The sequence below is a fragment of the Crocuta crocuta genome, unplaced genomic scaffold (assembly GCF_008692635.1).
Source record: "Crocuta crocuta isolate KB4526 unplaced genomic scaffold, BGI_CrCroc_1.0 scaffold805, whole genome shotgun sequence".
In the NCBI taxonomy this organism is placed as follows: domain Eukaryota; kingdom Metazoa; phylum Chordata; class Mammalia; order Carnivora; family Hyaenidae; genus Crocuta; species Crocuta crocuta.
Genome location: NW_027527999.1, coordinates 516,223 through 530,374, shown reverse-complemented (window position 1 = coordinate 530,374; position 14,152 = coordinate 516,223). Strand labels below are relative to the sequence as shown.

At 37.8% G+C, this 14,152-nt stretch overlaps 1 protein-coding gene and 1 pseudogene across 1 annotated transcript in view; one reads left to right on the top strand and one right to left on the bottom strand.

Moving 5' to 3' along the window:
• Positions 1-14,152, bottom strand: part of LOC144222404 (protocadherin-7) — a 220,200-nt gene that overhangs the window by 123,289 nt on the left and 82,759 nt on the right. The window lies entirely within an intron of this gene.
• On the top strand, positions 1,521-14,119 carry LOC144222403 (uncharacterized; annotated as a pseudogene).

Genomic DNA, 14,152 nt, shown 5'->3' with positions numbered 1-14,152 from the left:
TGCACACAGAGGTTTGGTGGGAAAAGACTCTGTTGCCCAGAGAACACTTGGTGGGCAATGACCCAGAGAAAAGATAACGAGGGCTTCTAATGCTATCACAAAGTAGAGCGAAATGAGAAAGATTTCCCAGATGGTGAAGGAGGAAGCATGTATATGAGGGAAGAAAAAAGAAACCTCATTTTAATCACACACTATCAGACAGACAGCCATCACGAGGAGCTCTGCCTTTGCTATGATTGATATTTCTCAAAAATTCTCCTCACTTATGGGCCTCTCCAGATTCTGGGTTCTTTACTCCAAATTTGCTGAAGAATAAAAGGAAACTGCTTTTGCTGAGCAAAACAAGAAAAAAAGCACTTTGGGCGTGAGATGTAAATGATAACCCTAAAATTAGAGAAATTGGAAATTCTCATTTTTAGTTGGGTGCTTTTCATTCTGCAGAGGCAGCACTTTCAGACCTGTTCTGAGTTAGCCTATCCCGTTCTGGTATCATTTGAGTATGTCAGGTCTTCAACTGCTCTGAACTCCAAGATTCTGGCTCCTGATATTATCAATCGAATAGGAACCAGGAGTTTCTGTAGAATGATTTCATGGAGTCTCTAACACATTCTATCCCTTGAAAGTCATTTCTTCAAATGGTTCTTGTTATCAAAGACCCCCGTACACCTAAGTGGCATCATATTTAAATTTCCAGGGGCTTTATTGTAATCTCAGCAGTATCTGGCTGTCAGCAAGAAGGTGGTGTAATGGACTATAATCATTTTGCACAAAGTAAGGACAGGTCTAGCAGAGAATGTCTAATTCTAGGTGATGGTTCCTGCAGAGTCAGTAAAGGGCACATACTAATAAGGAACTGCAAAAAAGTGCCAGTGACAACATGTTGGTTGGATAAAAAGCAAGCTCAGCCGATTCGCTGCAGCTAATAGAATCATTACTGCTGAGTGTCAAGCTATGAAAAATACCAAAAGACAGGAGCATCAGAGTGAAAGGGAGAAGAAGATGGTAACCACAATGAAAAGAGATAAATCAGAATACCTGAATCACACCTCCATATTTTTATTGGCTGAAAGTTAAGTTAACCATGTCATCGAATCTAACGTGGTGAACTCTGTGAACCATCTATCAAATCTATCACATAGAAGTGTGCCAAAAAGCTTGCCCTGGACAGTCACTGCATTTTAATGTGCTACAAATATCACAGTCTGTAACCAAATGCTTCCCTATGTTCCTATCAGTCCAAAGCTCATTTCTAGTCATGTCCCTATCGTCATCACTGTCATCTGTTACTACATCCAGCCTCCAGGGCTTCGATCTTTGTTATGTGATGCTTACTTTTCTTTTCCTTTCTTTTTTTTCTTACTCATGTAGAAAATGGAAAGCCAGGCAAATGAAGAGAAGGATAATGCCTGAAAATATTCTATTGCTTCTAAAAGGGAATTAATTTTCCACGCTCTTTCTAAAAACTTCTGCTACCACTGGAAGACTGAGGGTCACGGTTTCGCTAAGAAACCGGAATCTAGATGAGGAGTAATACCAAGGCCCCCGAGCCTCTGGTAAGTTACCTTCACACAGGTGCTCACCAGCACGCCCCACGGCTGCGCTCAGGAATAAAGCATGGTCCCTGTGCAGTGACCACAAGAAGCACCGATGCTTAAAAGCCACGTACTTGAAATGTCTCACTGAAAACATAAATTTTTAATATAAAGAGGTAGAGGCACAACATAAGCAAACCAAGATGGATTCATAAAAATGCACACAGCATCCCCATAGGAATGCAAAATAGCTCTTTAAGGCTTACAGTACCATTTATCAGCCAGGAAAATAATAACACAAACAAAAGATGAAAACACAACACCTGACCTTTTACGCAGCTCGCTGTTAGTCTGGGCCAGGCGGGGGCTGTTCAGTGCGACAATGAGAAAATGTTTCTGGATGTGGCAGGTGACATTACAAACTTAGCATTCACGCTGGCCTATGCCGTAAAACATTTATATAGCACCCAGCCCTCCATTAGGCATGGTTTCAAATTTACTGATTATTTTGGGTAAAAGTGAAATTAAATAATAGAAGATTCCTTGAAATAAATGTAAAAGCAGGTGCTCTTTGAAAATGCATTTGCTTAGGTTGGGAGTGGGAGTGGGGTCATTCCTATGACCTCACTACCAAGGAGTTTAATTAATCAGGCCTAGAAGAGAGAGGTTACTCTTGGGTAACTGGCTTGCCCTTTAAGAACTTACTCTATGTTATCAGCCAGTATCTGAGATACCGATCCTTTGCTATCATCAGTTTCTATGCTGTTATGTGATGGGGCTTAACTCGATTTATCTAACTCTTAATTTCACCGTTAATAAAAACTGAGCATCAAGGAACACAGCTCGCAAGGTTCTGAATAGTGCCTCTGGGATACACATTTTATCCTTCCCACTGTTTCTATTCTGGTGACATCAGTATGCAGAAGCCATTGCAACTGAATATTCCTAGACACAATAAAACTGTACATAGAAGGATAGGTTTGGGTTTAAATTCTGGCAATTCATACATGCGTATAGCACCAGCACAAGGGAAATCCTGGGCATCCGGGAACACAGGCCATTTGTCACTGGAGATTATGTAGGAAATCTTGTAAGAAGCACAGGTGTCTCTTTGTTTAAGTTTGTGAAGACAACTGTATTTGTGTTTAAGTTTGTGAAGACAAGCAGAGGAATGTTCCCTTGCACCTTTTTCAAGCCAACCGAAGCCAGGAGAAACCTTGGGTAGACAGGGCTATCTATGTCCAGCATCTGACTTAGACCTTGAGAAGGCCACCGCCCTTTGCTTTATCTCAAACCCAGTTTAGCCACATTTGAATTTTCAGGACTTTGGGCCAAGCTAGAGACTCACTAAACACTATGACACAAATGTGCATGTGTAAGTGGATGTGCACCTTTCCCCTGACACTTAAATTGGGCTGACCTATTTCCTCTGCATGATAGCAGTCCTTCTGGAAGCCCAGAACGACAAGGAAAGGGATGGCAGTCCTCTTTTGGACCAGTGCTTGGCTGGGAATCAGAGAAGTCACTTTTGGTGACTTCCCAGTATCTGCAGATGGAATGGTAAAAACCTGGTCTTTGGAATCAGACCTGAGTTTGAATCCAGGGCAGTCATTTATGAGTTCCAAGGTTACAGGGCAAGGTACTCAACTGCATCTGTAAAATGGGTCAAACAGTGTCCATCTCCTGTTGGGACAATTCATGGAGACTTAGCTCAAACTCCTGCTCGAGAAATGTGTATTGTCATGAGGATGTTACCGTATCAGTATTTAAGCATTGGTCCATTTTTTTTTAATGAGGCACAGAAAAACTTTAATGAGAGTGGTGGTGGGACCATATGCTGAATATACCCTGCAAAAGTCTGTAACGACCTCCCAAGTTTTCTCCACTGTTGTTCCTGTCTATAAATATTGTATTTTCTTCATGTGTCATCCCCTGTAAAAGTCTGTAGTCTGCTGTGTTTTTGCAAATGTGCCAAATCATCAGAAGATCACATTTAAATAAAATGTACACATTTACATTAAAATGTGTCACTCCTCATAACCTCATTTGGTCCTAAATGAACTGTATATTTGGTATTCTGGTAGTCATTTTACATAAGATGTGTTGGTGTGTTGGCTATAACCAGCATAATCTCAAAACTTCTTTATTCCTTAAAAGAAAAAAAAAAAGGCTAGTGTTGTTTACTTAGCATAAGCTTTATTTTCCCACAGTAATATGCTCAGTTTCTCATTAGAATAATATATTACTATTTTTAAATCAATTTGAATATGATTGACCATATTTTCTGTGTTGCTGCCCATATGGTTCTTCATACGCAAATGCTGGTCAAATATACGACTGTTTGTAGAACATACTCTATGGCAAGACCGTGTCACAACAGAAAAAGGCCCCCTTTCCCATATTCACCCCAACCCTTTCAAAAATCTTTAAAATAATTCTCTGCAGGATTTACTTTCCAAAAAGAGATTAACTCTTTGGTCAAGCCCAGTCATAGGAATTTATTCATCATATCTTATTAGAGAAAAGTTTTATTTGAGCAAAATTATTTGAGCAAATTTATGAAATAAATGATTTCATAAGCAACTTTAACTTCATTATTCAAGCAACTATCATAACATAACACCCCCATCAAATTAATGGCAGGGATAGACAATCTGAAGATGAATCATTTAACATGTCCTTAACAAAACAGCAAAGGAGCCTATTTTTACTTTATCTATTCAATTTCCCCCTAACAATGTGAAATTCCTGTACAAGCACAAAGCCATCTGCACTTAATTAATCACACAATCCACCCAAACATTATCAGATCCTAAGAGAATGAAAAAGTGTGTGTGTGTGTGTGTGTGTGTGTGTGTTGTGTGTAGTTAAATAGAATCTTTATGTAATACATTTAAATCAGGGCATATCTAAATGATCTAGAAAAGAAGTACAGCTCTGCCAATCAGTTAAGTCTCTAATTTTAGAGACAGCCAGCCAGCCATAGGGTCCCCATCACCACTTTTTACCTTCTTAATACTGATTTTGCTCCCTAGAAACACTATATTGAAGGTCTTGATTTGCCTGACGGGAAATTTCTAGAAGAGCTCATCCATTAGAAGACATGGCTCCTCTCTCTTCCTAAAGAACAAGAAATGCATCGCTTTCAGAAAAAAAAAAAAAAACCCACTCATTAGTGTTCTGTGTTCTGTGGGCCATAGCTCAGCCAGCTCTGTCTCATCCTGTGACAACAGAAATGATGTACTCTGAAAAGTGCCCTTCCTTTTCCAGTCAGCAAATAGAAACCCAACATGGTTAGGAATAGAAATAATTACAGTAAAAATCAATAAGATTAAGTTTTACAACTACAGGTGTAGAAGGAAAAGAAGAGGTTATAAATCTCTATGTCGCGCTCTCCTTTGCAATTTTTCCTGCCACTAATTCTTTGGTTTCCAGGTGTTGTCATGTTTATCTGTTAGTCATGCTACTCCTTCATGGTTGGTTGGTTCTTCAGGATCAGTAAGCTATGAATATTGAAAAGAACATTACCCTAGAAACCTGGTGTTCTAGACTCTAATTTCCACCCTCCCAGGATGAGTGGGCATGTCTGAGACAGGAGCTTTAGCGAGATGCCATATTTATCCGTGAAGAAGTCCTGACTACCTGGTCCTGTGGTGCAAATCTGAAGCTTACAATAGTTATCTGGTGATATACACATATACGTCAAATTAATTATGACAACTGAAATTGTTGGGTTCTTCTCAAAGGAAAAGAAATCATCTGGTGTCAGGGAATTGATAACAGCCAGTCTCATACTATGAAAAAAAACAAAAACAAAAACGCTCACTTTATGAGTCCTAAGGCTCACTTTATGAGCTTTCCTTCAAGCTGATATGAGAAGTGGTGATATGAAGACTTCAAAACATTAACTAATTTTCGTTTTCAGCATGATACATATTAATGAGTACCTACTCTTGCCTAGGCATTGCGATCTATATGAAGAATACAGCACTGAAAGAAAAAAAATCAGAAAAATTCTTAAACTCCTTGAACTTACATTCCAATGAGTGAGAGAAATAAGCCAAATATAGCTTGTAAATATTCTATACACACACACACACACACACACACACACACACAACTACATATATACATATTTGTAAACATATATACACATATATATGCATTGCATACATACATACATACACACCCCAAACAAGATTAAAAAGAAGAGGAGAAAAGTGGGGTGTGTGGGATCCAGGAGGAAAGAGCTATTTGAAATAGGGTGGGCAGGAACTTCTCACTGCTCACATGACCAGAAGAAGGAAACAAAGCTGAGCTAAGTGGAAACTTGGGAGAAATACCCCAGCAGGCAGAGCAAATTTAAGGATTTGGAGCAGGAAATGAACCTGGCCTTGTTGAGAGAACAGGGAAAATATAAGTGCAGCTGATGCTGAACGAGAAGAACGTGGTCAGAGATATCTTTAGAAATGTAAGTCAGAACTTGCATGGTCTTGAAGCTTTCGGCTTTAACTTGAAGCGAGATGGGAAGTCACTGGAGGGTTCTAAACAGAGGAGTAATTTGAATCATATTTTGCAAGAATTATTCTGCCTACAGTTTTAAAAATAGATTTCAGTAGGGGTCAGGGTTAGAAGCAGAGAGACTAATTAAGAGTCTTTAGACACTCTTTGCCATGCAGAAGAGATAGCAGAAAATTAAACAAAACAATGCAATAGCATGCATGCCCCTGTACAAAAACAAAACAAAACAAAAGCTTTTTAAGAAAAATCCACAGCATCCTGAAAAAATGTAATCACTTAAGAGTTCATTGAAAGGAAAAGCCAATGGGATTTAAAAATGCACATTCTTTGGGGCGCCCGGGTGGGGTGGTTCAGTTGGTTAAGAGTCCAACTTGGGCTCAGGTCACGATCTCATGGTTCATGGGTTTGAGTCCCACATCAGGCTCTGTGTTGACAGCTCAGAGCCTGGAGCCTGCTTCAGATTCTGTGTCTCCCTCTCTCTCTGCCCCTCCCCTGCTCATGCTCTGCCTTTCTCTCTCGCAAAAATAAAGCAAACATTAAATTTCTTTTAAGAAAATGCAAGTTCTTTAACAAACTATATAAGTCCCTAATCCTTTATTGCCTTATATCATTCTTATATGTATTTTTCTATACCTAGTTAGTGAAATTTATAAAACAGATACATGCAGACAAAAGGAAAAATTGAAATCCAATTTTTAAAAAAAATTTTAAATGTTTTAGTTATTTCTGAGAGAGAGAGAGACAGCATAAGCAGGGGAGGGTCAGAGAGAGAGGGAGTCACAGACTCTGAAACAGGCTCCAGGCTCTGAGCTGTCAGTACAGAGCCTGACGCGGGGCTTGAACCCACGAACCGTGAGATCATGACCTGAGCCGAAGTCGGACGCTTAACCCACTGAGCCACCCCGGCGCCCATGAAATCCAGATTTTTAATGTGTATCACAGCCTCCTTTATCTTAGACCGCACTAATAATTAAACTAAGGTCTAAGAACTAAATTTTAAATATGAAAATAGTATAAAAACTGAAACATACAGAAAGGATCTCAAATTATGAGTACTGTGAATAAAAGTCTCAGAAACTATTTTGCTTTGAGCCCTCACAAAATCCAATAAAACAAATGGAGATGAAAAATCCAAAGTTTTGATAACCTGTTCAAGGTCCCAGAACAAGTAAGTATCAGGCATCGATTCAGATTCACGTGTTTAATTCTAGATCTTGTTTTCTTCTCTTATATCACAGCTGCTGTGGTCTTAATTGAAGAATTTTTTTCTACAAAGTTTCTCAAAATAGAGATTGCACAGCCAAATGACCTAATATCTAAGAAGGATCCATACAGCCAATAACTTGCCTTGATTTGGCCACTCTGTACTCTATTGGTCTGTACATTGCATTTCTGGCAAAGTGATGCAGGAATCTGGTACTCTGATAACTCAGGACTATGCGGACTCATGAGGTTCTTCTATGTTATAATATGGGCAAAAGTCCTTTAATGAAAACCCTGAAGAGAAACTCCAAAAATGTCCCCTTCCCCATTTTTTTCTGATGAATGCCTATCCATTAGTATCTTTTTCCTCGTCTCTTTACAGTAAAATCCTGATTTAAATTCACTTAAATCTTATCTTGAAAGGCACATATACATTTTTGTAAATTTTCTCAGTTCGGAGAGTAAGTGTTTTGTTTTCCACCACCTAAATGAAGAGATGAAAAGCTGTTTCAAAAGTATTTCTGAATTCCATGGTAAAAAATATGCACTTCCCACTCCCAAATCTAAGAGAGGTAAAATAAATCTCATTCTAAAATTTTACTTCATTTTGTAAAGAATTGCAGTATAGATTTAATTTAAAATAAGCAACGTAATTAAAGAGGAAAGTCCCTGCTTACATATTTTAAAAGGTCAGTGTCAAAACTTGACACAAGAAAATGTGTTTCAAATTGCACCTTTTAAATTTAAATTCCTCTTTATATTCTCTACAAAGTCAGTCACTGCAGGAGAGGAGTACTTCAGGGATTTTAGAAGTGAAAATATATCTTAAAGCAAAATATGCCACTAGCAGCATTATACAAAAACTCAAGAGAGATCCTGACATCATTTGAATTTCTTTAAATGTGTACAATATATTTTAAAAACATTTTAGGCCCATTTGGCAAAACTTCACTGGAAGTATTCTTTGAGTTTACTCTAAAGAAAGACAACAATAAAGAAGATAAACAAAACAACTGATTATCTACAAAATATTGCAAATGAATAATTATCAGGACACTCATTGGATCTGTGTCCCTATGTAATTAAGAGATTGTTTAGTAGTATATTAAATGAATTCATTTACATTGTTTTAATAGTTTTGCTCAAAATTCTATCTTTAGTGAGATCCTGCATATATTTCCCTGATTTTTTCATTATATTTTATATATGCATGCACAGGCATACACACACACACACACACACACACACACACACAATCTGTACTAACAAATAAAAATGCACGCATATATTTATAGTCTTCATATAAGTTACAAGTTAGGTTTATTCTCTTTATTTCTGTAGTGCTATTTATTTCATGCTTGTATTCTCTAAACCCACCTAGTACAGGGATAGAGTCTTATCCTATTTTTTACATTCCCATCACTCCAAACATAATACAGGAAAACAGATGCTAAATTCATGAGTCTTAATTAACACATTTTGTTTTAATTAAAAATTATGGAAAAAATAGACTCCAATATACTCTTTCACCCTTACATTGGGAATTATACGTGAGAAGCTAGTAATTCATTCCAAAACCTAAAGAATATATTTAGTTAATAAATTTACATAAAGCATATATCATTTTTTAAGACTTAGATATCTTTCACAACGAGCTAGGACTCACATGATTTGTTTCTACATGTCTTTGTACCAGGTTTAATTACAGTGCAATGAATATTAAACAAGAGTCAATGGAGATTTTTAATACAAAGGAACTTCCTCATATGAAAAGAAAATCAAGTAGGTAAAGGAAATATTTACTGTAGGCCAGAATAAGGTAAAAGTACACCAAACAATGATGTTCGGAGAAGAAAGAATAAATAAAACAGAATTAATACTGTATTTCATACAGTTTTAAAGCAATTCACTGAAGAGCAAAATAAACTAAAGGAAATCATAACTAAGTGAGTCAACAAGAGAGATTCATATGATAAATGAAATTTTTACTGTGGATTTTGTATGAAATTAAATCTTACAGAAAAATCTGCAAAAGCCAAATGAAAAAAAATTTCCAACGGTATTTCAAATGGCATTTGCCGTCCTCTTGTGTATCTAACTATGTATGTATTACAGATTTAATATATATAAATATACTAGAAATATGTCATATGTGTAGTACACATAATAATAAATAGTAAATATATTATAAACATATAATATATGTAAATATAGGTATACGACTTCGAAAAATTTACCCAATTCATCAAAAAAAAATGTAAGCAAGCTGAAATTGACTTCACTGATCGGTAAACCCGAGTTCAGTGTCTTTTCTCCACAGTAGAGGATGGAGTATTACTCATATTGTACTTTTCCACTGTGCTTCCGTTTCCCCTACCTGGTCTCCAAACTCCTTGAAGACAGGGAGTGCACCTCATACAGCCCTACACTTGCTGTCTTAGCATATTTTCTTGAGTGAACAAGTGCATTTATTTGGAGGGATCCAAAGACTGATGGAATTCTTCAAACTTCCTCAGTAAGTAACATTCCAAAATGAGTAGTTCACTTTTTACTCATGCTTCGGTCTGCCTCCCTTTTAAAAATTTCAGAGTTGCAAATAAATATGCAACAACTGCAAAAAAATGTTTCAAGAACTGGATTTTTCTTCATATTTAAAAGCATCCATTTCAAGAACTGACAGTCCAAATAATTCCTCATAGGAGAGGTTAGTATCCCTTAGGTTTGAAGATGATGCTATCACCAACCAGAAGAACTGCACAGCCTTTGGCCTCTCCTATATGCTCAGTATGACTGATCAGTACAAGTGTTATTCAGGATAGAGCCAGACGATGGTATTCTGATTGAGTTTCCTCATCTTCTTCGACTTTTAACCACCAGAAACCAAATATATCTTCATAATGCTTAGAATTATATTCCTTCATTTTCTAATTAAAGCCCTGATTATATTTATGACAGTTAGAGAATTCAATATGCGCATGTTTACTTAGTTGACAAATTAAATTCATCAGCTCACCTACTATTCACTACCGCTTTTATAGTAAGAAGAAAAATGTAAGTAGCCTTAATGTTATTGTCTCAAAATAAATTAGATGAATAATGTTTTCCCTTTGTAATATGAGAGAGGGGGAAAAGAGAGTACTGAGAATCGGGTTTAGAAAATAAAGGGGGGGGTGCCTGGATGTTAAGTCGGTTAAGCGACCAACTCTTGATTTCGACTCAGGTAATAAGCTCATGATTCATGAGTTCAAGCCCTGTGTCAGGCTTGTGCCGGGATTCTCTCCCTGCCTCTCCCCCCCTTCTCAAAATAAATAAATAAAACAAAAAAAAAAATTGGATAGGGAGAATATATCCTTCAAGGAACTGATTAAAGCTAGAAGAGAATAAAAACAATAGTATATGTTAGACTGAAATTTTCTGCTCTAAAATTTTGAAAATAGTTTAACAGAATTCACCAGTATGAACTATAATATGACTCACTTATCAAGTTAGGATTTTGAATTTGTCCTAGAAAGAAAGTTTATTGACTTATTAGCAAACATTTGTATACAATGTACAGAAGAATTCACATTTTAAGTAGAGTATTCAAGTAATTCTGAGTGAATTTCTGAGGGAAAAATGCTTTCATTATTTTAAATGTAACTTTGAGATGCAATATTGTTGGCAATATTTCCAAAATGTATGTGGAGAATAATGAAACAAATAGTGATAAATTCATAGTTATCGATATGTAAAGACTTCAGGGCTTGAAGACAGTCTCCAAGCCACACTATCACCCACCCTACTCCCAAACAGATATCACATGCCAGAAAATGGAAAATTTTACAATGCTAGATGTTTAAATAGTTGTATTTGTTATACTGTCTAATTGTAAAGCTTTAATTCTCAGGAATCTTAAAGACTCACAAGCAGGTATCTCATTCCCCATTCTTGAAATAGGCACATATCTCCTTTTTTTTTTAAATGTTTTATTTATTTCTGAGAGACAGAGAGAGAGAGATACAGTGTGAGCAGGGGAGGGTCAGAGAGAGAGGGAGACACAGAATCTGAAGACAGGCTCCAGGTCTGAGCTAGCTGTCAGCACAGAGCTCGACATGGGGCTCAGACCCATGAACCGTGAGATCATGACCTGAGCCAAAGTCGGACGCTTAACCGACTAAGCCACCCAGGTGCCCCTGTACTCATCTCCTTTTATGTCACTTGTCCTTTGCATATACTTATCTCTGTCCCCTGAACTGGAAACTATAATTTGGAGACCATGATTTGTGCACCTCTGAATTCTCTCACTCCACTTTCACTAGTTGGGGCCTTGGCTTTGTCTAACTTTCTCCTGTCCTCTACCTAGTAAAATGGTACTGTTCTTTCGAGGCCCATTTCAGGCACTCTGAATCGTCTCCTGACCCCTTTCGGCCTTCCACTTGCCTCCACAGAGAGCCCCGTGTGACTTTCACAGACCCTAGGCTCTTTGCCTTTGTGGAGCACTTTCATTATTAGAAAATCTTACAAATTATATATTATGACCCTTGGGAAAAAGATGAATACATTAATATTACATATTAAAACATTTTATTTGACCTAAAAGTTCTTTTTTCTTCTGATGTTAAAAGAAGTTAAAACATTGGTTCCTAAAAGTATTCTGGGTTCAAAGTATTGTACCTACCATGCCCAAGGAAAGACAAATCTATCTTAGTGCTCCCCCATCGGACTCCAATGCCAGAGTTAAAGATTTTATACTACTTTCTTCCCCAAAGCACTTTATTAATACTCAGCTCAGTGCTAAGCAAAGAGCAGCCTTTAAGAAATGTTTGTTGAATGTTGATGATCAAGATTTCACCCTTTCTTAGGTAACTGATTATGTTTTACCACTCAAAAGCTTGTGAGTTTTTCAAAGAATGAGGCAAGGTCTTATGCACTTTTGTATATACATAGACTCATGCATTATTTGGTGGATAGTAAATAGCTGTTGATTCAGACTGAATGCAATTTGTGCTTATCTTTGCCAGTACATACCAGGTGCCACTGACTGCCAGTCTGAAATATTTTTTCAAGTAGAAGCATCTTCCCAATGAGAGGATCATGAGAAGCTTCTGATTGTCATTCAAATATATTCAGCTGTCCCAACCTCAGGTCTGATTTGAAATGGCCAAATTGCTGGAAATTATCCCTAGTGGGAATCCATTACCAACAGTCACCATTGGATTTTATGAGTCGTGTCCTTATACTGCCATAGTGCTTTTACCTTGACTGCCGAGGATTAGCCACAGGTTCAAGATGAAACTCAACAATTAAATGAGAGAATGAGCAGTTGTCTTAAAAATTACAATTTACAAGAGCTTGCATCAATTATCTATTACATTTTTATTTATTAACTATAATAATACAATTTGTTGTTATCAGTTATTTCCAATGAGTGTAAAAGCAAAAAAATAAACTAACGACTTGTATGTAAGATATTATAGTAACAACAGATCTAAATGATTATTAGCTATTTAATATTGTCCTATATCTACTTACTACATTAAAATAAACTATATACATAAACTATGTGTATACTCATTCATTCAACTGATGTGTAAGTAATCTCTATTACAGATATCGTAGCAGATACAAAGAACTATATACTGCAGAAGATCTGTCTAGTGAGACAAACAGTCCCTTATATCACACTTAGATAAGTATTAGGAGAAGTAAACATTTGTGCCAGAAAAACACGTGAGGGCTCCTAACTCTGATTTAGGTTGCAAGTGAGGAACTTGGGGTTTCTGTTAATAAAATCATGAAAACAACTAAAAAAGCAAAGTATAAAGAAGAAAAACTTAAGTCACTTACAATCCTACCATACACACTTGAGCTACATATTGAAGAACAGTAAAAATGTAGCCGGAAGAAAAAAAGAACTTGCATTCGAAGCATGTAAAAGGCAAACAGAGGTGAGATAGCATCACAAAATCAGAAAAGGTGCAGACTCTGGGGCAGGTTGGCCTGGGATGGGATGTGTCTTAAATGATGTAAATCAGGCCCACCCACTCTGCCTCTTCGGGGTGAGCTGGGGGGAGGGATCAAAGGCAGACGGCAGGCAGGAGAATTGGTTTCTCCTCATAGGTCCATACAATAGGAGGTGTGAAGTTAGCAAATATTCACAAACCTCCAAGGGGCCAAAGCTCAGAAGGAAGCAGTGATGGAGCAATTCTGGTAGCCTTCCTCCTCAGTGATAAGATGTTTCCGTCTAGGTGGACGATAACGACTGTCCTATTTCAGAAGCTTGTGTGTACTCTCTCTGCCTCCTGCAAGGGACTGAATTTTACCAAACATGCTCACATTTTTCATGTCTTCAGTCCCTCATGTCAGTGCTAAAGACTAGCAGAGAGGTCATTTCCGGGCGGCGTCTGGACCTAAGTGGCCAACAGCCTGCAGAGCAAACTGCCTGAGTTTTATTGTGACTCTGGTGACACATACCCCACCTGTGACCCTCCATCTGTGAGGAAGACACACCGCAGTGGTAGGAAACACAGGGTGCAGAAGATTACCATCAGAAATGGATGGAAGAGCAGGCACAGAACTGATAGATGAAACCATCCTTGCATTTCAACAAGGAAAGATACCTCCTCCTCCATTCTCTGCTCCTCCCCTTACAGGGGCAATGATCCTGCCTCCTCCCCACCCCCAGTCTCCAGGTCCTCCTCTGCTGGTATGATGCCCTTACTCCATAAGGCAGGCCTCCTATGATGCCAATCATGGGCCCTCCTCTTCCTGGGATGGGACCTATCGGAAGCTACATGCCAATGATGCCTGGGCCCCTGATAAGACCTCTTGCCTGTCCCATGATGGTTCCCACTGGGCCAGGAATGACTCGATCAGACAAATAACGAGACACGAGAATCTTCTACTTCAACAGGAGG